The sequence below is a fragment of the Sphaeramia orbicularis genome, chromosome 11 (genome assembly GCF_902148855.1).
Source record: "Sphaeramia orbicularis chromosome 11, fSphaOr1.1, whole genome shotgun sequence".
NCBI classification, from domain to species: Eukaryota; Metazoa; Chordata; class Actinopteri; order Kurtiformes; family Apogonidae; genus Sphaeramia; species Sphaeramia orbicularis.
Genome location: NC_043967.1, coordinates 31,928,199 through 31,953,843, shown reverse-complemented (window position 1 = coordinate 31,953,843; position 25,645 = coordinate 31,928,199).

Here is a 25,645-nt window from a genome sequence, read left to right as displayed (position 1 = left end):
CTGGAAGGCTGCAGGTAGTGCTGCTGTCAAGGGGAAGGGGAGGGCCCCGAGACCCCCTATGTGACTTCAACTGGCCCCATGCAGACCTCGACAAAAGACCCAGGTCGGAATCACCGTCTGCTCTTTGTTGGAGGAGGAGCCACTGAGGCTGGACTGGAGCTGCAGCCTCAGTCTGTGGACCCACTGCCACAGCAGGCCTCCGCTTATTTGCTTTGGAGATTGTTTTATCCCAGGTGACAGTAAAGGTAGCGGTTTACCGGGTTGATATATTGCACCGTAATAATTTTTACCAGTCGGTTTAGAAGAGCTGTCAAAGAAACAAAGAAAGAGACACAACACATTCATTACTGGTACTGGTATTTCTAGAACAAAGTGATTCCAGATAATATTAACCATGGATGTCAGACTCATTTTAGTTCAGGGGCCACATACAGATATGATCTACAGTAGGACCAGTAAAATAAGACATAATAACCTATAAATAATGTTGATTCCAAACTTTTATCTGTGTTTTAGAAAGAAAAAAGGACAATTATATTAAGAAAATCTGTACATTTACAAACTATCCTTCACAAAATGAGAATAAAGTGAACAACTTGCAGTTGCTTAAGAAAAATAAGTCTCAGTTTAAGATTTACACATGTGCATTACAACTTACAGATCACAGTGGGTCTACAATGGCACCAAAGATTTACTGACAGGCATAATATTGTTAACCCACAAAGACCCAAACAGCCACTGATGCCCAAAAGCATTTACTGATCTAAACTGTTTAATACCTGTTGATCCATTAATCCTGTCAATACATGTAAATAATTGGTGTGAAATACAGTTTGTCATCTTTTCATGGGTCATCAGAATAGTGACCCATTTGGATGTTCAGAGGCTCCGTAGTTACCATGGAAACACTGTCATCTTCTACAACATAGATTCACCAGTAAAACCCATGGAGTTGGATCAATGACAGTGGATGGAGACACCTGTTTTTACGTTCAGTTTTTGAAATTTTTACTGAAAAAAGGCACTTTTTCTTCAGTTGTCTCTGTTTCTGACATTATAACCCTCAACTTTAATCTGAGCTTTCATGAACATCTGCATAATCAGTGAATTAAATACTGGGAAACATCTGATTTTCACTGAAAAACCACAAAATGCAGAGATTAATATTATAGTAAATAGTGATAAACACTTAATAAAAGGTGAAAAATAGAGAAAAAACTATTTTTCTAATTGACACAATACGTAGCACTGGGTCAATATGTGTTAAAATTGCACTTATTTTTCTTAAAGATATTTTAGGTTGTTCAGTTTATTTACATTTTTTGAGAAGGAATAGCTTGTAAATGTAAACATTTTCATGTAATTTACATTTTTTACACTAAAACAAACAGAAAAAATTTGAGTCGTTTATTATATATATTATATATTTAGTCGTTATCAGGTGTCAAACATGCGACCCGGGACCCAAAACCAGCCCGCCAAAGGTTCCAATCTGGCCCGCGGATGAATTTACAAAGTGCAAAATGCAGAAATTACCCTGAAGATCAAGGGCATCAAACTCAAAAATAACAACATAATAACCTAGAAATAATGACTCCAAATTTCCTTCTTGGTTTAATGTGAAAAAAATAATATGACATTATGCCTATAAATAATATCAACACCAATTTTTTTCTCTTTGATTTATTGCAAAGAACATCAGTTTCTGATATCCTTAACAATAAAATGCCAATAACCGAACAAATATGAATGACGTGGAATGTCGAAAGAAAAATAAGTGCAATTTTAACAATAGTCCTGCCTGTTTTGTGTCTTGGTAGATCTGATCTGTAATGCAACATGTATAAATCATAGTTGAGGCATAATATTGATAAATTGTACTTGTTTTTCTTCAGAAATTCAGCTTTTTCCAGTTATTCACAATCTTTTTTGTTTGGATAGAAATAGTTTCATCATCTAATGTTATTTTTTGCACTAAAAAATTTGGAGTTGTCATTATTTATAGGCTATTCTGTTATTATTTTACTGGTTGGAGATCAAATTGGGCTGAATGTGGCCCCTGAAAGAAAATGAGTTAGACACCCCTCATCTATAGGTTATTATGATAGTCTTTTACTGGTCTGACTCACTTGAGATCGAATTAGACTTTACGTGGTCCCTGAACTAAAATGAATATGACATCCTTGGTTGTTAATGTCTTCAGTGTAATTTTTGTATTTCACTAATTCATCCCACAGGCCGGATTAGACCCTTTTGGTGGGGCAGTTTGGCCTACGGGCTGCATGTTTGACACCCTGCTTTAGACTAAACCTCTTAACTTCTTCTACACATACTTGAGCATCACATGACTTCAAGACTTCATTACCTATATTACTAGCTAAAAAAAAAACATCTACGCATATCATGTTTTCTCCATGGCTGGTCCCATTCCATGTAAACTCCCATGTCAAAACATAATGATGTGAACACACTCTGCTGTCATGCTGTCACTCCTCTGCTGCCTTTAAGACACACAGCTGCTGACACTCTTTCGAGGTTTGGTGACATTTTCATTGATCCTCACCGTGATCGCTGCTTAAATGCCCCCCGGTGTTTACTACAGAGGAACACATCTGTACAAATGAAGAGCAGATGAAGGCTTTAGGTTGGAAAGGTGTGCTCACATGCAGCTGTCAGTGCTGTGTGCACAGGCAGGCACAGCAACGGAAATAGAACAGCAGAATCAAAACAGACACGGCAGATGAGGTCCAACAGGGTCTAGTCCTGGGGCGGTTCAGACTGAGTGAAATAACCTGAAGTATCAGATTTGTGTTTTCAGATTGTCATAGAAATTAGACATGGGTCACATATTGGCAAAAAGTCAGATGTGGGCCACTTTTACCGACAGTGTAAATAGCAGCCAGGATAAGATAGAATGAGAAAATTAGGCTGTTGAGGATGATAAAAATGAAGATGAAGATGAGATAAGAACTGACATAAAAAATGTTTTGTAAATGATTCTTTAAAATTTAAACAACAATTAATATATTAACACCAATGTCTAAAGAATGAAGTTAGTGGAATGTGTCGTTCCTGTTTTTAACTTCATTCCTGTCATGCAGCGTGATACTGCACTTCCCATCATCTGTCATGGGCATAGCAACGTGATTGTAAGGCTATTGTATTCCAAAATTACTGATATCTCTCAAAATATTAGTCTTATCAACTTGCCGTTTTTTGCTGGTCTCTTCCTACACCAAAATACATAAATATGCCAAACTGCAGCTGTAAGTCTTTACGGATTTTGTGTGATGCCTGAGACCACACCACAAACACACACAAAGAGTCCACTTCCCTTTTTAAAGATAACTTAAGATAAGATGTCATTTATTCCCACCATGGGGAAATTTCACAGTTAACAGCAGCAACATACAATAGATAAGTGCAGAGAAAGACAGGTAGAAAAACAACAAATGACTGAAAAATGAAATTTAAGAGGGAAAAAAAAGAAATTTGGTATTTATATAAATATTCATATAAATTAAGACTTAAAATATTATTTACATATTTACATTGTGGTTGCACATCTGCTGATGATAACAGCTGTAAATTCACGTCACCACAAACTGGACATTTAGAGTTTGTTTTCTAAAACCTCTGAAGGCCTCTTTTACATCCAGTAAGTTTATGCTTTGGTGTCATTTACAAAAACTGTTATTAGTGCGGTGGTTTATCACTTGAAATAAAGAGGGAAAAAATAACTTATTATTAACTTAGAACAGTTGCTTCTTTGTCAGGATAACATATTGCTCATCAGTAGAATCATGGCAACATGGCAGCAGAAGTTTATCCTGCATTGCAAGTACTGAGTCCTTCAGTATGAGCTCAGCGCTGCCCTCAAGTGGCTGCATTTCTGATAACGCAGCTTTAAAGTAATTTTGTTAAATATACTGCTTTACTGTCATGTATTAATAAATAAATAAGTAAATAAATATAAATCTGGGAACAAAAAACTTCACAGGGTATCTGTTATTTGCATTAAACATATTTTGGTCATAGAAAGTGTTTCTTTTATTATATTTTATCTATGGCTGTCTAAATTAACGTGTTAATGACAGATTAATCCATCGTCATGATTATCTGATTGAAAATGTTAACGCAATTGAACCATCTGCAGCACAGAATGACTCTGATCATCACTGCCAACACATTTTAGGCAGTTTGTCCAAGTAGAGTTATTGTCACATATGAACAAAATGGGCAGTTGATTCCGGTAGTGACAGGCAGCAGAACCAACCATAAAGATGGAAGACACTAAACAGCACGTTGGCCTTCTGGATGGAAATATGAGGAATAAAAAACAAGACGGAACAGTTGACTGACATAAAGTATTATACACACTCTGCAGGAAGGAGTTTTCATGTCATAGAAGCACTTCCAGCTTCAAATACCACATTAATGCGAAGCATACGTTAGTTGAGGATTCTGCTAGCACTTCAGCTAACGCATCGCCCAGCTTGGACAAACACATTAAGTGCATATACATTCCCTTCTTTCTTGAGTCTGTTTGCTCATGCAAAATGAAACACAATTAATATAGTTTAAAAATTAATGATATTTGATACCTCCAGCACAATAACTGTGCCATCTTTTTTAGGTTTATTTTATTTATTTTAATTTCATGTATCTATTTATTTGTTTTGCTTTTTTATATATGTATATATATTTTATTATTATCAATTTCTTCTCTGCCATGTTCAAAGATATTCATGGTGTTTGATGGTTTTGTACAAATAAAAAAACAAATATATGTTTGTTTTTTAAATGAATGACATTTAATTGTGATTAATCAAGTTAATCCACAGCAACCCTGTGATAATCTGATAAAAAAATTTTAATCGTTTGACAGCACTAATTTTATCATCAAAAATTACCATATTAAAAGCAAAAGCACATCTAAAACTTATATAAAACACAAATATATAAACAAGTGACACCAAGCCAAGCTAAATTTCTCTTATTCGGTTATTCTTTTAGTCCTCAAACTCAATAAATCTGAGCCGTGAAACATATTCTAATTGTACTTTGCATACAGAATAGGCCAACACAACAAATTACCTCCTAGAAGATTATTATTAGTACCTATTCAGCTGAAGCTCTGGTCATTGTATGCTCTTTTGGGTGGCTGCTCATATTGCTCCATTTGCTTCCCTATGGATGTTAGTCAATCTGTAAATAATGCATGCTCACCCTCTGGTGGCCACAATAGATACTGATCCTTATGTTGTGGTAGATGCACTCCAGTATCAGCCTTCCACAGTACTATACATTATGTTGGATACAATAATTCAATCTATTATGCATGTGAAACACAAACAGTGTATATTTTCTTTCTCCAACTTCTACATGTGGACAAGATTGATGATGAATAAACCACAAATCACACCGAGAAGCGACAAAAAAAATTCCACAGTTTCACTTTTCAGGGCCTGCTTTGTTGGCATGAATATTACACTGAGAATCAAATTACAGGCGCAGGCTTTGTGAATGATTGATATAATGCAACAGCATGCAGTAAAATATGACTATAGGATGTTTTATTCATGAGGGAGTTAGATAAACAATAAATCTCAGCAACAGTGGATTCATGAGAACGGCAAACACATTAGATTGTTGTATAATTCTGGTGTTATCGCTGGGAAACTTCGCCTAGTTTGGATGTAATCTGAATTCTGATGTCAGGAGGAGGCAGACCATTCCTCTCTGCTTTGAAGATTTGAGTTCAGAGACAAAAAAAAACATTTTTAACACATCTCATTAGGCTTTATGGAATTTGCAGAAGTGAGTTTGCATTCACCTCTTTTCCCTCTTTCCTGCTCTTTTGAATTGGACACTTTCATTTGCATCTTTCACTCCCTCCAAAAACCATGACAAACAGATGCATTAGCTCCCTAATTGCTGAGATTACCAATGAGATGCCATATGAGTTACCAGGGTTGCCTTCGTAGAAATGGAAAGCCTGGCCAATTTGCATGGGAGGTAATTGAATCGCCTGCAGTGAGGGGAGAGAGAAGTGGGGGGGGGGGACGTGCTGAGCATTACAGCCCAACTGGCTTCTCTGAGAGTGTGGCATGAAAAGCCATTTTCAAGCACTGGATGCCAAGGGTTTGCTCTCTCATTCATGTTGAGGTCCACTTCTCTCAGCCGTTCCCATCCACTCCAGCGGTCTTCCTGGTTGATGGCTGTTGAATGAGTTGCGTTCAGGGGGGCCCCTCGCACTTATGCTCAAATGACCAATCGCCGCCTTCATCTGGAAAACCTGAGAGCCGTCACGGAAAAAGGAGAAATGACAGTGTGTTTGTGGGAATGTGGAGTGAGATTAACCGTTGCTGTACAATTCTCTAAAGGCACAAGGGAGTTAAAATTCATGGGGAAAAGTGCGGAGATGTGTCATATGTTATCTACATGTGTAAATTGAATGTACTGATGAGGGGAATTGGTCTGCACAAACACTTCGGACGCATCTGCACACTGAGCCGCTGCAGACATTTGTATGCTCGTTCATGTGAATATATTGACATGCCCACCAGCTGTGGAGGCCTGCCACATTTTTTAATGTTATTTGGTGACATTAAATACATATTAATTCATTTTCCATATATTTCCTACCGCTGTATTCCATATATTTTACATACGAAAGCCGTCTCCCCTGCCTCCACTGTGATGTGACTTGGCTGCTTTATATTATAGACTGTAAATAAATGTTTTTGCAAATGTCAGCCCATTCTTTATGGTAAATATCAGCGCCAGAAAATGGTCGGTCTGGCTCCTTTAAAATATACTATTTCACTCCAGATTGCAGAATAAATCCCCTTAACTGTAATATTTATTCAGTTAGCATAATTAATCACCTATAGTACTCAAGAGTTTTTATTTATTTATTTATTAGTAAACCTGTTTTTAACCAGGAGCCCATAGAATATAGTCTTTTGTTTTTTAAGGCAGACCTGACCAGTCCTTACAGAATTCATAAAATCAAGCATGACATTATGTATAGTATTTAACCCATAAGACCCAAACATACGCTGACGACCAGAAGCATTTACTGATCTAAACTGTTTAATACCTATTGATTCACTAATCCTATCATACAATGTAAATAATTGGTAATTGGGAACAATTGCATCACAAGTGTTGCTCTAGGAGGAGGTCTGTGGGTTTTCTGTAAATTGGCTTGAGAGTCTGATTTTGACTGACTCTATATGTAAAGTGTCATGAGATATGCTTTGTTATGGCTTTGTTTGGTGCTATATAAATAACATTTGGTTGGTTGGTTGGCTGGCTGGCTGGTCAAATATAGTTTTTTCATCTTATCCTGGTCATCAGATACGACGCATTTGGATATAAATAACATTCGATGATTGATTGGTTGGCTGGTCGGTCGATTGATTGGTTGTTTGTCGGTCGAGTCGGTTGATTGATTGATTGATTGATTGATAAAATAGCTTTTCATCTTTTCATTGTCACCAGATATGACCCATTTTGATTTAAATAACATTTGATTGATTGATTGGTTGATTGATTGATTGATTGATTGATTGATTGATTGATTGATTGATTGGTTGGTTGATTGATTGGTTGATTGATTGGTTGATTGATTGACTGGTTAAAATGCAGTTATTCATCTTTTCATAGTCATCAGATATGACCCATGTGGACGTTCAAAGGCTCTGTAGTGAACGTGGAAACACTGTCATCTTCTACAACATTGATTCACCAGTAAAACCCATGGAGTTGGATCAGTGACAGTGGATGGACACACTTGGTTTATGTTCAGTTAATGATAGATTTGCTAAAAAAAAAAAAAAAAAAAAAGTACATTTTTCTTCAGTTTTTTTCAGTTTTTCATATAATAATCTTAGTTTTTATGATCATCTACATGATCTCTGAATTAAATATAGGAAAATGCATGATTTACACTGAAAAATGCAAAATACAGAGGAAAATATTGTCATAAATGGTGATAAATCACTTAAAAATGGTTAAATGTAAAGAAAAATTTCTTTGGGAACTGCCACAAAAGTACCACTGGGTTTTTATGGGTTAACACAGGAGAAAAACAACAACAACAGGACTGAAATGAATGGACATGAAAGAAACTCCAAGCTTTTTACCATAGTTTTAAATCCACACATGGAGACACAACTGATTAAGTTGTAACCTATCAGCTTTCTAAGTTTGATGTCTTGGTGTTGTAAACAAGCCCATATGCTGAGATAGTATAGCTTTTTTCTTTACTGAGGCAATAATTTGGGTTCAAAGGGACGTGAATTCATGTATTTAAGTCAAATACATGTGATTTGTGTAGATTTCCATAGTCTGTGCTGTACCTGCAAATAGACCACGGTCCACAGGGACACATTTAAGAGACGGACACAGCAGAATAGTTGTGAATTAAATCAATGACAGTAGCTATTTAAAAAAAATAATAGTATTTTTTAAGTGTCTGAGTTCCTGAAACCATTTACAGCAAGGTACGGTTTCAATTCATGCTGAGCTGCTATTCACCTTCTCTTGTACTTGACAGAACAGTTTAAAGGGTTGATGATGAAAAATTAAGTGTGAACACGTGAAACCACATAAAAGCCTTATTCTACATCATGAAAATCCATAAAGCGTTTGACAGGTGCAGCAGGAGCTTTTTTTTTTTTTTTTTTTTTTTAAACAATAGCAACTTTACTTATTAACTTCATACACCTGGATGCATTTAATGGACTCAGGGACACAGTACTACAACATATTACAGAGTGATGAACATTACATAGACCCAGAAATGGGAAATTAAATGAAAAAATATACTGAAGGTATTTTAATTGTGTAACTTGATTACTATTTCATAATTCTAACCTAAATTATCATTACTATTGGATTGTGACTATTATCTATTGCTGATTTATGTTTGTTGTTTATGTTCTGTATAACAAAATGATAAATAAATAATAAAAACTAAGTGTCAAAAAAAAAAAAAAGAAAACATATACTGAAGGTTATTCCAAAACAAAAGAGCAGAATCAGACAACGCTGTTCTACAGTCGCGGAAAACATTATTAAACCATCAAAAGTCATCAAAAACAATGGTTGTGCAATCAAGTAGTAACTCCTGTGTGTATCATGTGACTAAAACAGACAGAAAAGAAAACATGGAATGCCTAAAAGCACTGTTTTTGTCAGTAGAATGCCGTGAGAACTGAAGTGATTTTGGTTATTATCAAGAAAACACGGAAAATGCATAGATATCAGCTCTGAAATTAAACTTAAGTTATTTTTGTTGTTATCATTATATTTGTCCAAACAAATGTACCTTTAGTTATATTAAAATGAACAAGAATTTGAAGAAAACAAGGGTGGTCTAATAATTTTTTCCACGACTGTATGTAGTTTTGGTATAAATCTGAGGAACCTTACATACAAAACTTGATGTGATGTACAGTATATAACATTTGACATCAGTAATAATATTAATAAATGCCATTGCCTCCTCAAGTTTCATGAAGAGAAGGAAATCATATCATAGTTTACACAGTGACAGGGATGGGTCGATGCATTGAATATAAAAGCACTGTGATAAACATAGTCCAGACGACTCTGTGTATCAGCAGCATTTATGTAAATCATGTTCAAATAGTCTAGAACACTGAAAAAAAAGTAGTCTGTACAAGTCTTTTGGTAACTGGGAAATTAAAGCAGTCATAAAATCCCAGTCTAACATCAAATTTTTTCACTTAATGCTCAATATTTCCTCTGACAGACATCTCATCATCCGCCCACCCACCGATATATTTACAGGATGATACTCTTTTCATGGTCTGGAGTCCAGCCTCAACACCGCTTTTTCCCAGACACGTCTCAATGATGTATTTTTAACTTTGTTTTGTCTTCATCAATAAAGAGGACTCAGGATTTTCTTTCAAGACCGCAAATTCAGGGACATAACCTTCCTGTACATAGTGTTTCTTGGTATTATTACTATAATTAAAATAGTTTGGTTTTTTTTACAGTTTTGTTGAGAAGAAGATGTTTCTCAGTTGTGTAGAAATATATTTTGCTTTCACTTATGTGTGGTTTGTCTTCTCACAACCAGTCCTTTGCAAACAAGACAGAAAGTCCATTTCTACCTTCATTGCCTTCACAAATAAAAATATTGAAATGAAATAAGGTCATTAGTGTAAATTTTATTAAATGAATGTATTTATTGTGTTTTATATTTCAGCATTAATTCTTGTTATTTATTTTGTATTCAGTACATGATGTCTTATTTAATGTATTTTTTCCCACAAAATTTCTAGTACCCTCTGGGCTTCTTCCAAGTACCCCTGAGGGTACATGTACCCCTCTTTGGAAACCCCTGTTTTAGAGTAATAAGACTGTAAAATTACTTAATTTTACTGAGTCAGGAAGCTAGTGCTTAGCATAAGCTGACCTCCGACCCCTTCCATCCTGGCAGCTCTACCCCTCTTATCCAAATACGGTCACTTCCAGCTGTAAAAACCGAACATCATAATGACCAACAGAGATGGTATCTGCTTCCAAACGGCAGCTCAGAAACCGTGGGTAATGTCATAGTTCAGTAGTTACATATAGTCTGTTTATATAATGCAAGGCTGACACATCTGTTATCAAAAATTGTTATGTTAAACCCATAAAGACTCTGCACTACTTTTGTGGCAGTTCAAAAATGAATTTTTCCCTCTATTTAACCTTTCTTAAGTGATTTATCACCATTTCTTATAATATTATCTTCTGTATTTTGTTTTTTTTTTCCCAGAAAAATCTGCTATTTTCCTGTATTTAATTTACTGATCATGTAGATGTTCATTAAAGCTCAGATTAAAGTTGAGGGTTATTATATCAAAACAGAAAACTGAGGAAAAAGTGACTTTTTCAGTCAAATCTATCATTAACTGAAGATAAACCAAGTGTTTCCATCCACTGTCATTGATCCAACTCCATGGGTTTTACTGGTGCATCAACGTTGTAGAAGATGACAGTGTTTCCACGTTCACTATGGAGCCTCTGAGCGTCCAAATGGGTCATATCTGATGACCATGAAAAGAAGACAAACTGCATTTTACACCAATTATTTACATGTATTGATAGGATTAATGCAGGAGTGTCAAACTCATTGTAGTTCAGGGGCCACATTTAGCCCAATTTAACCTCAAGTGGGCTGGACCAAAAAAAAAAAAAAAATAGCATAATAACTTATAAATAATGACAACTCCTATTTTTTCTCTTTGTTTCAGTTCAAAAGAAACAAAATAAAAAAATCAAAAACATTAAATTATGAAAATATTTACATTTACAAACTATCCAAACAAAAAAGATGTGAATAACCTGGAAAAACTGAAATTTCTTAAGAAAATTAAGTGCAGTTTTAACAATATTATACCTCAACTTATACATGTGCATTATGGATCAGTTCTACAAAGGCACAGAACATTTAGTAACAGGCAGAATATTGTTAAAATTGCACATTTTCTTGAGACATTTCAGGTTATTCACATTTTATTGTTAAAGGATAATTTGTTCATGTAAGTATTTTCATAATTTAATGTTAGTTTTTGCACTATAGCAAGGAGAAAATTTTGAAGTTGTCATTATTCATCGGCATAACATGATATTTTTTCCACATTAAATCAAGAAGAAAATTTGGAGTCATTATTTATAGGTTATTATGTTATTATTTTACTTGAGATCACAATGATCTGTATGTGGAACCTGAACTAAAACTAGTTCAACACTCTTGGTTGATGACATTTTTAGTGTAATTTTTACACTATCCAAGTTCATCCCGTGGGCTGGATTGGACCCTTTGGTGGGCCGGATTTGGCCCGCGGGCCGTATGTTTGACACCCCTGGATTAATGGATCAACAGGTATTAAATTTTAGATCAGTAGATGGTTTTGGTCTCCAGGGGCTGTTTGGGTCTTTATGGGTTAAACATAACATTGTTGTTTTAGTTGGTGTGTTTTTCAGTAAGACAGTGTTAACATGATGTTTCACTTCTTGCTCTTTCTCAATGTACTGTCCAACATGACAATCAGGTTCCAAAAAATAATAATACTCATACTAATAATACAATCAATACTTAATATATTAGTCCACAAACTAAATATGCAATTCCAGTCTTTATAAACAGTTTTTAATGCCCATAGTAATAAAACACTCTTTGGTTTCTTAGCCTTTAGGAGACAGAATATGGTCTACTCTGTTTTAGGCTGGAGCAGATTGTGGACAATACTTTTAATCAACTGTCCATATATTGTCTCATTTTCACTTCTCACTATCCTGCACTGTCTTATGTGTTTGAACAGTCCTGTTTGCTTGGGAAGGTTTCTCACTAAGTGAAATGGAAGTATAGTGGAAGCCTTGATAAGAGCTGTCCAGATTGTCTAAACACTGAGGAAAGGAATATCACTGCTTCATTTTGTTGCTCCTTTTAGCTTCAGAACCACTACAGCATCCTTTACAAAAGAGAGGAGAGAAGGCAGCCCCACATTTCACTTTGGCAGCAAAATCAGAAAATCGACCTTTCAGAAAAACAAATGAATAATATAATAATAGGGTGAACATTCTCGATTTTTTGCTGTAAATTTATAATCAGTTTATGTTTGGAATTTCAGGTTCGATATGGACGTGGCTGTACTGTTGGTGTAAAATACTACGCTAATATCAGCAGCAGAACCTGTGCTTGGTTTGCATATTCTCATTTTGAGCATTGTTATATGAAAGCCTTTAGGAACATCATCAATAATTTTTAGGCTTCCTTCACGCAAGCCTTAATAAAACATGGAGTTAAACTATAAACTGGATCTTCAGCAGGAAGAGGACTTGCAGCTCAGTCAGGCCGAGAGTGTGTGTATTTGTGGGTTAAATGTCAAAGATTTGGTTTTAAATCAACTTGTATAGTCAAAGACGATGGAATATTGCTACCGAGGTAGATTTGCAGAGCTAATTTACAGTTTTATGAATACTTTGGAGTGATTTATTTTCATGAAACTACACTAATGAGAGCAGGAGGCTGAATGTGAGTGACTGATGCATGTTATTTTTTATTTTAATTCCAGTCTTGGTTTTGAAGTCTCACTTTTGCATATTTATATCCTGCATCAAACAGCAGGAACCCTAGTATTCAGTATTCACATTTTTGTTGTCCGTCTTCTGCATATCACCACAGACGACCCATGTAACATCTGGTTAGTGTAAGTCAGATTCTCTCAGCGATTCTCTAAGTCCTTATGAATTCTCCATTTCCATATTTCTTCATCAAGTCTCTGATTATGGAGATAGGAGGTATATTTCTGGACAGAACCCTGGTTTTCCCATTATATTTGTAAGTATCATACAAGGGGTTCATTTATTATACAGTGATATGTCAGTGGTGGTGTACAGACAGTGTAAATCGAATAAATGAAAGTCTATTATCTTTATGTGGCTTCACCGCAGCAGGAGAGCTCTGACAATAAAGACAATATTCAAAGCATCATCCTGACTTCTGTGAGGGACAACGGACAGAGGATGAGGGTCTTCTATCCCCTTTATTTGCTGCCTCTGCATCTCTTTTGTCATAAAAGGAAATGCATCCCGCTTTTATTTATTTTTAGTCTTGAGCTCAAATGGGAATGAGGCCGATTACACATCCAAGATTGACAATTTTATGCTGCCAAATTAAAAGAACCCCCTGAATTAGCGAGATAATTGCATGCAATCTCCCTTTAATGGGCCTGTCAGTGATTACTGGCTGCTTCAACCAGCCCCTATCAGTGGCAGGGGAGGGGAGCGTGCTGAAATGAAATGTCAATCATATTAGCAAAAATGAGTAAATTGGTGTGAGTAGCTCATTGTCAGAGAGAATCAGTGGTGACGTGCCGCCCCTCGACCCACAGAGGAACTGACACTGAGAAGACGCACCAGAGAAGAAAACAGAGGCAGAGAGGGAGGACTGAGAGAGAGAGAGAGACAAAGAAATTACAAGTGAGCGCATGGCACTGACAGCGTATAAGATGTACAATTATTATCTTCAACCGGTGAGGCACACTGTTGTGTGGCAAAGGGCAGTTGACAATAATTTTACCACATCGAGCTGTTCTTGTTTTCATTAGTTGTCTGGTGCAGCTGCAGCCCTGCTCTACCATTCAAAACGCAGAATCACAAAAGCACCACTGTGAAGAGAGAGATGTTTAAGGCACTTCTACTGAAGGCTTTCAACTGCAGCTCCCTAATATTTACCTAAGAGTTGTGTCTTCTGTTACGGGGCTCTCTTTGTTTCTCACAGGGGAATTTCCTCAAACACTGACTAAACAACAATCGCAATGTACACAAAGAGGGACTTTCCTTCTAACTGAGCCCAAAGCACTCATGTTAGGTTGAAACACTTAGAATTTAACCATATGGGAACTTTAAGAGAGGAATATACTCAAAGTCTTACTTCAGCCTTTTGTTAAATGAATCTTAAAGGTGTGCTTGCATGAATTTTGTGTTGAAACCAGTTTTCTGTTGATGTGAGCTAACACTACCTAGCGTTTTATGTTCAAAGATGTATAGGCTAAAGCAGTGGTTCCCAACCGTTTTTAACGTCAGATTTCTGGCCACCTCAGACATTCAAAACAGTGGAATTTTTTGCTAAAATAAATTTGTTTTTGATCATGTAATAGTTTGCTTTATTGTATTTGTCTGTATGTGTGTGTGTGTGTGTGTGTGTGTGTGTGGTGTGTACATATATATATATATATATATATATATATATATATATATATATATATATATATATATATATATATATAATATATGTTGGCTAAAATTTGCTTAGAGGTCTTATTTATGTCTTTGTGCATAAGAAATCAATCTAAGTGAATCCCCGAAGGAACTTGGTGTTGATAAATACAAGTTCTGCAAATTTACAGGATTTCAGTTCTGTTGCAACATGCTGATGGTCATATGAACTATGTTTTCAGCTCAAAAATGTCCAATTTCATCACAATTAATGCTATATTTTCATGTCACAAATGGCCAAGTTATATTTGAACTGAATTTGCCTGAAAAACAAATATTCTATTCTTTTAGATTCCCCAGTTTTTCTTACAAGATTCTATCCTACATATCACATGTTTTATTTTTACAGGTTGCAATATGGAGTATGGTGCTGATCCATCCTGCTTATGTTACGCCAATACATACATGAAGAATGTCACACGTCACTTTAAATCAACAGTTTTCTAATAATTTGTATTTTTATAAAGAAATAACAATTCTATATTGTTATTTACTCTTTAGTATGATGATAAACTATACAATAAATAATTCTGATCCTAGTTTTTGCACAGGGATCATTAGTGTAAACGGTGACATGGCTGCCGAGCATCAGTATGATGGGATCTGTAACAACCATGTCACATCCGTCCACTGCCACATTTTGTGTTTTTGTGTCAGCTGTTTTAGATCCACAATACTAACATTTATGAATAAGAGGAGAATTAGCAATAGTAAGTATATAAGTTTATTACTAATAAAGTACTGGTACTGACCAGAGCATCATGGGTAATGTCACGTCTGTCCACCAGCAAAAGTTTTCACATACACGTACTATTCAAAATCCCATATTTCTGAAAATAGAGCTTCCACTGTCAAATAATGTCAGTAATCTGTGCACAAATGTATTAGCATTATTTCAACACAGTTCTATGCATTTCTTACAACTTGTTGTTTTTTTTTGGGGGGGGACAAAAATGGCCACTCATTTGACCCCCTAAGTAAACTTTAGCCGATATATATATAGTTTGCTATATATGTTGCAAATAAATGTTAATTTTAGGATGACATTTAGGCCATATATTGCATATAATGCACCTTTTTGGTGTCTGCTTCATAGTTTCTTGTGGAAATGTGTTAGTGGGGCCAGGCAGGTGAAGAAATCTTTCCATTCTCTGTTCAGTTTGGTTTTCTAACTGCGACTGTGTCCAGGGTTGAAGCTTAGTAACACACATGGTCACATGATCAGGTCAATTAATATATGCCCTCTCAGATATTATATCCTGCATATTATGGGGGCTAAAGTAAAAAGACAGAAATATATGGGTGTCATCACGTCACAGACTTGGGTCTTCATCAGAGGCTGATCTATCTGAATGGAGTCCAAATGAAGAAGTCTCAGTCCCCTGAATAAAATACAATATTATGGTGAAAACTGTTGATTCCATTAATAATAAAATCACAATCCAATGACTTCTGTGATGGTTTTCCATGTCATATCCATATACTGAGAAATTGTGACACAACATGATAATATCTAACATCAATAAAATGATAATTTTGTGAGAAATGTGTTGTTTTGAGGTGTTATGAAGACCCATTTACTGCAATCATACAGTCTAACATTTCGGTGAGCCATAGACCAAACACATGCATTTTTACATCACTTTTCTTGTTTGTACACTTTTAACCCATAAGGACCCAGTGTGACTTTTGTGTCAGTTCCCAAATGATTTTTTTTCTCTCTATTTAACCTTTTCTAAGTGATTTATCACCATTTATTATAATATTGTTCTCTGGATTTTGCATTTTTTCCCAATGAAATCATCTGTTTTCCTATGTTTAATTGACTGAGCATCTAGGTGTTCATAAAAGCTTAGTGTTAAGTCAAAGGTTATTATATTACTTTTTCAGTAAATTCTACCATTAACTGAACCTAAAAACAAGTGTCTCCATCCACTGTCATTGACCCAACTCCATGGGTTTTACTGGTGAATCAATGTTATAGAAGATGAGTGTTTCCACGCTCACTACGGAGCCTCTGAACATCCAAATGGGTCATATCTGATGACCATGAAAAGATGACAAACTGTATTTTACACCAATTATTTATATGTATTGATAGGATTAGTGAATCAACCATTTTATATTAGTAGATGCTTTTGATCGATGGTGGTGGACGGTCTTTATGGGTTAAACCAAAGAAAAAAAAAAATCCACTCTGCTATTTAATATTTAAAAGAATTGAACATAAGGATAATCCAGGTCAGATTGGAGTCTTAGTTCTTTAGTCCCAGTATCTTTGGTTTGTTGTTACTATTGTAGAGGAGCAGAACAAAGGCTATGATGAACTCTGGAGAGCATATGAGGATTTTCACAGATGAGGTCACCTGAGTCCTCTACAGACAAACCAGTCCACAGATTATTACCAGAGATTTAGGCAACCAAGACAGTCATTAACTTACAAATGGAATTCACTAACATCTCTGAAGAGTCTGCCAGCACAGAAGAGACTCATTAAGTTTTAATGTGAGCACACAGTCATGAATGAATCTCCTATAGTGCACATTTAAGCATGATTTCAGCCTGAGTCACACTAGACAATGAGGAACAGTGGTAAAAACAACTGCCATGATCTGAAGTTATCTCAAACTATAACTTCATGATTTGGCAAAATGCATATTATTCACCAGGCCTATTAGTAAAACAGTTAAAATAAAAAATACAAATAGGCTATTATGTCCAGTTTAATATGTCTTTAACCCATAAAGATTCTCTATAACCTCCTCAGAACCAGAAAAGTGAAGCTTTATTACATTAAACTATTCTCTTGATTGGAAACTTCAAAATGTAACAGTTTTTTCAGATACATTTTTAAAAAATATTTTTATCTATTTATTTATTTATTTTAATGGAATGTGCTTTGCAATGGACAGCATTTTTTAAATAAACTTTTGTCCCCTACAGAGGACAAAAATGCATTGCTGGGTCTCAGGAGGATGTTTAACTTTTCTTAAGTGATTTATTGCCATTTATGACATTATCTTCAGTATTTTGCATGTTTTTCAGGGAACATCAGGTATTTTGCTATATTTAATTTACTGATCATGTCTATGTTCATAAAAGCTCGGATTACAGCTGTATTAGTACAAATATGGCAGCCTGGGGGCAGAAAACAATCCAAACACACAATATTCTGCATTTGCTCTACAGTAGATTCGAGTTTGCAGAACAAATACAAAACTAAATCATGTGCTTTAAAAATCCTAAAATGCTTTGTATAGCATGTACAGCTGGATGCTAAAGCTCTGTGGGTTTGTCATCATGAATGACTCTTTCATTCAGCAAAAATACATTTAACACTTTTCTAAAGATCTTTCTCTGTGGTAAAAGCAGATGTTTTGTAAGGATATATTCACAGTAGTCACATAGACTTCTGCTTTGAAATGAGAAGCATCACTGCCAAGGTTAGTGTATTAACAAAATATTAGAAATAATCTCAATCCACACTCACATAAACTGGTCACAAAAGCTGTTAGAAGAAACAATAAAAATAAATTTAAAAAGAACCCAAAAACCTGTATTCAGCTCCATTTTTCTAAATTCTTATTGAAATATAGTTAACAGACATTTCAACATTCTGAGTTTTGTGAATCCTCAATTGCCAGAGTAGGTATTTTTGTGGACGTGGTTTAAGAATCAGACCTCACAGTGTTGTTTTCTTGTACATGACAAGGCTCTTTCTGGGCCATAATAAGCATTCAGTCTTTTTCACAGGTTATGTAATACCCCCCATGGATAGTAAACTGGCATGTAAGTACACAGTCAGTGGTTTGAAAGCCTGCATCAACAGTGAGACCCTTTAAAACATACCAGAGACATCAGAGGTGTCATGTTTCTGCTTTCTGGTGAACAAAACATCTTCTATATTGTAACTTCTCTCACTTTCATACCAACTTTATCACTCACTATCTCAGTCTCTCTTATGCACACACTTCTACACTCGTCCCATTCCCCAACGATTTCCCACAGGCCCTGGGAACTGAGAGTAAATCAAGGCAAAATTCCTCCAGTTCGACAATTCATTTGTCCACAGGCTTGTTAGGCAGGAAGAAGGAAGAGAGCGAGCGTGTGTCAATAAATCATCTGACGCCCAGCTATATTTATGCCCACAGCAATGAGTTTAACAAGGAGAGCAGTCCTTGAAGCAATATCCTAAGTGGCACTTCATCCCTGTCTCCTTCTACCACCACCCTCCCCACCCGGCCCCCCTTCCCTTCCCCTTCCCCCTTCTCCTTCCCCACCACATCCCTCAGGAGCTTTCTGATTGTGAAGTGGCAGAAGAAGACGCCTCAACAGCACAGACAGAGGACTAGAACAGGCCCAGACACCCGCTGCTGCCTACTCTCGGCTAAAATTATCCCATGAGCTAGAGATTTGGAGAACTTCATTTCCTTGTTCATAATTAAACTCCTCACCTTAATCTGACCCAGTCATTCTCCTACTGGAGCCGAGCTGGGGCTTCCTGCGGTGCTTATTGAGCCCTACTTATTACAGGGATCAGAATCCATCCTCCACTTCAGCTGCCAAGTGTGGGTCACCCTATTCAATTATTTTTGCCATTCATAGCATAAGCGATGATAGATCCTAGAGATTGTGCAGTCTAGCTCTTTCACATTTCTGGTGAAGAGCGAACACCGGGTTCAGGAAATGTGACTGGAGAGGTGAGAGGATTAATTCTTAACAGTCTCCACCATGCACATTTTTTCAGCTCATTTAGTAATTACAGAAGCCATTAAACAAAGCACCTTGCATGTTTTTCCCCCTTGCACTGTGCTTATATTTCCACTAGGTGGCAGTCATGAACTAGCCCTCTGCTACCCCTCTGTCTTTCCCACACTCTCCCACCCACCACCACCTCTACTGCTGCTACTGCTGCTGCTGCTTTAATTACTGGTATAAAAGGGGGAGCTGTTTGTCCTGTTTGCTCCTCACAGACAATCTCCATTCCTTAGATTGAGATAGGCGCTCTTGTTTGCCGTCAAAGCAGATTCCAAATCAAGAATAGCCCAGATAAATAATTAAAAGAGGAGCTTATTCCTGTTAAACAGCACTGAAAATAGCAGCTGCCCCTTTTCTTCTAACCTTCCTAGCCAATTATCATTTCTTTCAAAGATATCTTTTTACGAAGAATGAAAGAAAATGAGGAAAACCAAACATATCTCTGCTCATTTGAATACTTCCAAATATCTTCTCAACACTCCATCACCTCATTGGATTCATTAATTTTACAGTTAAAGCAAGGGTCTCATAATGTCAACTCCGAGTCGACCGCTGGCTGCTACACCTCATGACCTGTGCGAGACAACATCTGAGGCGAAGAGGGGCATGTAGGCACTTCTAACAGCTGTGACAGAGAGATAGCCCGGAAGTGTGGCTGACACTGTGGCAGTATTGGCAAATTTGTCAGTGTCAGCTCTGGTCCCTCAGCATCGCTTTAATATCACTGAGAAAGAGTGTGATCCGTTAAGTTAACCCTACAACAGTGTGGGAAGGGAAACAATGGTAGAAACTAGAACTGCAGAAGATAGTTTCAGCAAGTCACATCCAAACCACATCAGAAAAATAGCAATACAGTTTGATTTTCATGATCATTTCGCAAACTCTCCTAGATGTATGAATGATTATATAGGATGACTTCATAAAAGATGGAATATGAGTTTGTTATATCAGCCCTTTATCACAATTTTTTTCCTAACCCTAACCATATTGCTTTGTGCCTCACCATTGTTTCAGTATAGATAAAATAAAACAAGTCAGAATTTCCAAGATTCTCATCAATAAATTCAACTGGAACGCCCCCTGAAGTCAGATTTCCAATATCATCAACCTTGTTCTGTGCATCAACAGTAGTGAAAGCTGTAGGACATTATTAATTAACATGTCTCTGCTTTCCCTTAAGTGTTATATAACATAAAATAGGAGTTCAACGAGATGAATTTGAGATTTTCTTTGTCTTCGCCCAACTTGTCCAACTGTAGGTTATTACAGTATCTTACAAAGACCTTGTAGTTTTCTGTTATTGCTAAAAATGGCTGACCTAGCTATAACTGGTGCTGTTGCTAGTTTTCTGATTTGTTTTTTTCCATCTAAAATATCGGAATTCAGAGGTAAATACAAAGCAGGGGCCTAGGTTTGTTACTGTAACTTTAATAATTGGTTGATTTTCACATAACTTTGCTATTTGAGTCTTCACCGCAATGTTTTTCTAATCTGAGCCAAGTGTATCTTGTGCTGCATCAATTTTATGTTTGCAAAATTGTGCACATATGCCATTTAGGGATTGATTGTTTTGTATTAGGCATAAAAGAGTGTTGATTGCCTTGTCAGAGAATTATGAGACTGAGCAATGAACTGCTGAAAAACACTGAAAATGTACAAATGGTTGCTAAACAAAAAGCAACGGTAAATGTGGACTAGGAACAGATTCTCTCTCTACAATACCTTCACAATGACCTAACTTCCTCTAAAATCATTTCAGAATAGTTCTCACATCATTCACCTGCCGTGGTATTTGGTGGATTAAAACCAATTCTGCCATTAAAGGACGGTTTGCACTTCAGCAACAAAATATATAGTTTGAGCATCAAAATGTCATTGAAATATGTGCCCTAAAAACATTGCAGTGACATGCATTATCAAGTAACACATATGCACTTCAACAAAAACTGGAAATATACAAGAAACAGAATGAGAAACATCCATCAAAAGGAAGATTTTGTTGTAAAAAGTAAAGTAACATCCACTGCGTAGGATTATTTTTGGCTAGTGAGAGGATGACATGACCAAAATCATGTACTTATTCCACAGTGCCTTCATGGTGTGTCAACCAGTGTAATTTCATCCGTCTAGTCTTGGCTGCTTTTGAGGGAGCTGCATGATATATATACACACATACACACGAAAAAAATCCAATTCAGTTTTAATTTTCTGTGACATATACAATGCTCTAAAATACCATTATCTTCATCAGAGGCTCAGATTGTAAGTAATGCTGAAGAATGGCAGTTCCTTTGAGTGCAAACCACCATGCTTTCTTGAAGTTTAATGCTACAACTGGTTTCAAGGCACCACTCACAAAAGCAGGTGAGTGGTGTGACTGCTGTTCTGAAGTGATTTTGGAGGGAACTACGGTTATTTAATGCACCGGTTTACTCACCATGAAGGCACAGTCACCAAGGCAGCAGTTTTTTGTCAATATTACCTTTTCTATAGCCAAAATAACTCTTTACAGTTGATGTTGCTTTTTTTTTTTCCTTTCGCAAACCAAATCTTGGAGAGATTTATGTTTAGGGAGATTTAGTCCACATATGTAGAGCATAAAAGATATTCAAATGTCAGCTTTTCCACTATCATGCAGCCCTAGTTTCAACACACCAGACACAAAAGCAGGTGAATACTGTGAATGCTGTTCTGAATTGATTTTGGATGGAAATAAGGCTGTTTAATACACAGGTTGACTCACCATGAAGGCACTGTGGACAAAGAGCGTGATGTTATTCAACAAATAATTCCATACCGTTGACCTTTATTTATCTTCCATCTCTACTTTTGGTATTTTTTTTCTTTCGTTCCTCGCTTATTTTCCAGTCATGGGTTGAGTTTCTTTGCCTTATGTGGTATTGCAGATGATTACCTGTGCATTTGTGATCAAGAAAGGATGGTTTGCGGTCAAAAAAAGTCTTGAGATTAAAAAGTGTAACAAATGGATGACGATTCCAATGTTTTTCTGGGTTTTTTTTTTAACATCATAAGTTTCTTATAATACAAAACAGCATATTGAAATCAGCTTTTTTCCAGTTTTGTGCATCCCCAAAAGCAACAGCAGCCAGATGATCAGCTCTGTTCCCATTGTTGTGCTCCCTTTAGAAAGCTGATTTAGTGTGAGCCCAGAAGTGTGTCTTGTGCCGGGCTACATGATTTGAGCCAGGGTGGAGAATGGGATACAAGCTCAGCCCCATACAAAGCCCCGTGCTAGGGGGTCGCAGTGGTGAGCTTCTGACCTCTCCCTCTCAATGGGTTATTGTGTCGGCCCCGTGGATCGGAGGGTAAAACAATCCATATAGGTTTAACAGGCATGAAGCCGGACGGATAAAGCTGGGAGACGCTCCCAGAAGGGAAAGTTGTCGTCCAAGCCAAAAAGGCCTTGCCCTCAGCGCACCGAGAGGTCAAGGGCAACGGGGGGTCACGGACGTGCAGACAGGATATGGGTTGAAGCACCTGAAAGGGGAAGATTGTCACATGTAAAGTTTCTAACTGTAGTTCAATGATTCTTTTGAATATATTCTGAAATTGATTTACTTTACTTGTTCTGAATATCCTATATGAATGGCACGGAATCGCCAGTGTTCAGCATGCAACAACCCAGAACAGAGGATTAGCATGCTATGACCTGCTTTATAGTCAACACAAACAATAGCCTCTCTTTGTTTTTCATTCGTCCTCTCTTCACTTGGTCATCTTTTATGTTTTATGCATCACCATACACGCATCCCTAGAGTATTCTCTCAACAAGTAAAATGAAGATGTTATAGTCAGTGTGTTTATGTCAATTTGGTCACTATGCTTTTTTGTAACCCACTTTTTTTTTTTTTAGTGACTGTGGTCTAAAAAAATCAATCTCCAGCTGAATTCTAGGATTAGGCCCTCGTCAAATTAATTCAGTTTACCGGGGCTACCGAACAGATGGCTGTTTTATTCAGGACTCAGGCTAGTTTTGTTGCCTGGCAATCTCCAGCCAAACCAAATCAAAGACCATAAACTGTCACTTAGGGGCAGTGGAATCTGGTTTTGCACACAATCTGACTGCAAACGCATCAGTCATATTTCAACCGCAACACTACTCAGGCAGAACCTGGATGGAAATTAATTGAGGGTTAAGATGCAGAGCTGATAAAGAGCTGCTTGTTTCTGAGTCACTGTCTGGGGAAAAAAAAAATAAAGCAAAATAAAGGGTTGGACACAGGAAAACAAGCTATAATTCAAGCTATTGGAATGCTTTACTGGACTGAATAGACATACAGGCCTGAAAGGGTATGATTGGAATGTAATGGAGTATTTATTTTCATCTTAAATACTTTATTTACATTTCTATAAATGATGAGTAGAATAGTTATATTTATATGCCAGCTGAAGGACATATTGGCTTTGAGATGGCACTTGAGATATGATTCATATTTATTTTCACGTATATTGCACAAATAGTCAAAATAAAAGTACATTAAATGTGTAGATGAAAGTGTTTTTTTGTCGATGTAGTTGCACAGGAGCTGCTCATTGGTTCTCAGTTCACACTAATGCAGTGTGGATTGAAGTATCGGTTACGAGGGCATTGTCAAGTGAATTGATATTTCTCTATTCTAATATGTGTGAGTCATTATTTTATTATGTGATTACAGTGTTCATTATGGCCAGCAAACTTACTGTGCCCTATAATGGAACATGAACTCTAATGTGGGTGCTGTGGGCCTTGCTTGTTTTATAGGGCTTTTCCACTCTCTCTCCCCGTTCTAAGGCAGTGTCTCTCTGCCTCTCTCGCTCATTGAGTCAAGGCGGGAGTTTACAGGAACAGCAGGCAGGCAAGGGCCTTGTCACACCGCGGAGCAACACTGGAATGTATTGTATGCGTTAGAAAGACAGGACAGCTGGGGCAAAATAGTACCCCAAGTTCCTTAAACCTAACCTGCGGGCGTCAAAAAGGCTTACATTTACTATCCCGTCACACAAACATCAGAACGAAATATGATGTTTTGATTTACGTGGCGTACCGGGCGAACACTTTGTCATTTGGTGCTGTAAAACAAGAGTCACATACACGCACACACAAGTGAACCGCGGAGGAATCTTTAAGGTTGCCAGTGAGTGCTTCGGCGTTGAAAGCACACACAGTAAATTGAGGCTCCGGTTCGTCGGAAAACCCGGACTGGATTTTGATTTTATCTAACGAAAAAACAGCTTTTAAAGGTCTGAAAATGAAATAAAAGAGTAAAACATCGTCCTGCAACGCCACAAAAATATGTTATACCGAAGCGTACGTGTGAAACAGTCGATAGTTGAGCAGTTTTTATGTAATTTGTGTGTGTGTGCTAATGAAGTGGCTGTGTGTTGGAGGGAACGGTTGCTGTACTATGACCTCTATCTAGACTTGACAATCTTTAGCTCAACAGCGTGAGCGCCAGACAGCAGCAACACAGGGAGTGAACTGGTTTTACTGGGCCCACTTAACTGGGACATCCCTGAAACAAGAATAGCACTTAGAAACGTCCACAAAGTAGAAAACAGATATAATACAGGTTGATGCTCTAATGGTAAATTTACCTTCAATCACACTGCAAGCTCTGCACCATTAAATAACCATGGCAGACATGTTGAAATTCTTTGATAAAGTTAGTAAAACAGTCACCATATGCTATTCTTTCTAATCTGAGGATATGTAAAACGTTTATTATTAATGTTTATAGAGGATGAGATCACAAAATGGCCCTACATTTTGCAGATTCTATGAAACTTGCCTATTTCTGCACCATCAGCATACATGTTGAAATCCTTTGAAAACGTTACTAAAACAGTAAACCTATTAAATTCCTCCCAGTCCGACCATATGAATACATGTCAATATGAATGTTCAGAGAACTGATAGTTAGATTTTATAATGGTAAACATACCTGTTATCACACTGCTAGCTCTGCACCAGTACGCAAACATTCAAATCATTCGACAAAGTTAATAAACAAAACACTATATTGAAATTCATCCCTGTCATGATGTAGATAATTGTCTTTATGAATGTACATAGAGA